The following is a 1,052-nucleotide window of genomic DNA, read 5'->3' as shown; positions in this document are numbered from 1 at the left end:
CCGGGGCACGAACCCGTGTCCCCTGCATCGGCAGGCGGACTCTCAACCACTGCGCCACCAGGGAAGCCCCTCTTGGAATATTTTGATCAAGGCAGGTGTTGAGATGGGCGCTCAGTCCCTGAGCCCCAGGTTGACGTCCTGCAGGAACCTTCTGCAGGCCGACCCCGCATCTGTCTGCCCCCTCGTGGCTTGTCTGCGTGTGTCTAATTTATGTCCTTGGAGCCATAACAGCTGTTTGATGTTCCTTCCACGTGGTAGATTTGAAGCTGTACCAAAGCAGCTCTATGGCCCTGCCCCTTCGCTCCAGGCTAAACGTCTCTAGTTGCTTCAGCTGTCCCCATGTGGAATTCCGGCACAGCTAACCATCCCAGTGCCCTGGAATTCTAGTGGGTCAGTGTGGCATTCAGACTCATAATTCAGAACTGCAGCTGGTGGGACCACACTAAAGAATTTTTAACAGTTGAAGCCTCATTGCCTCAAGAGCAAGCAGTAGTGCTTTACCGGGGCCTCATTTTAATTAGGCAGAAGCAGGGTTTCAGATCCTAGATGTTTAGGCTACAGATTGAATGCCATTAGCAAAATATACCGTTAAATTTTCAGTGTGTCTGTGTGGGTGGTACCTGGTAGACAGTTCTGTGGGAGAACACCATTGCTTTGTGGACACTTGGGTTTTAATGCACACGTGGCGTGGTGAAGTCAATTTGGACTTAGGAATCTGTTTTCCCTTTAGGTTGGTTTTTGAAGTCTTCCTTGGCACAATTAGAAAAGGACCAGCTTGCAGAAAAGTTGATGGTCTAGAGAATTCTCCAGCTGTGCTCTCCTTACGCACAGGTTAGGGCTGTATGACCTTGGGCAGGTTTATGACCTTGTAAAGCCTTCTTTTCCTTCTCGTGCAGTGGGAAAGGACTCCTCTCATAGGATCAGTGTGAGGCCTCAGTGAGCTAATGAGAGCCCAGTTAACGGTAACTAACTGATGAGGATGCTTTTGTGTAAGGTCACATCGTCAAGTTATCATCATCATCAGAAGCATCGCCCCTTCCCCTCTCCGCTCT

General features: G+C 49.8%; 1 protein-coding gene across 1 annotated transcript in view; it reads left to right on the top strand.

Moving 5' to 3' along the window:
• SLC15A4 (solute carrier family 15 member 4) overlaps positions 1–1,052 on the top strand; it is a 28,185-nt gene that overhangs the window by 8,846 nt on the left and 18,287 nt on the right. The gene's annotated exons all lie outside the window — the stretch shown is intronic.

Source organism: Lipotes vexillifer, unplaced genomic scaffold (assembly GCF_000442215.2).
Source record: "Lipotes vexillifer unplaced genomic scaffold, Lipotes_vexillifer_v1.1 scaffold671, whole genome shotgun sequence".
NCBI classification, from domain to species: Eukaryota; Metazoa; Chordata; class Mammalia; order Artiodactyla; family Lipotidae; genus Lipotes; species Lipotes vexillifer.
Note: the sequence above shows the minus strand (reverse complement) of the source record. Positions and strands in the feature narration are given on the sequence as shown.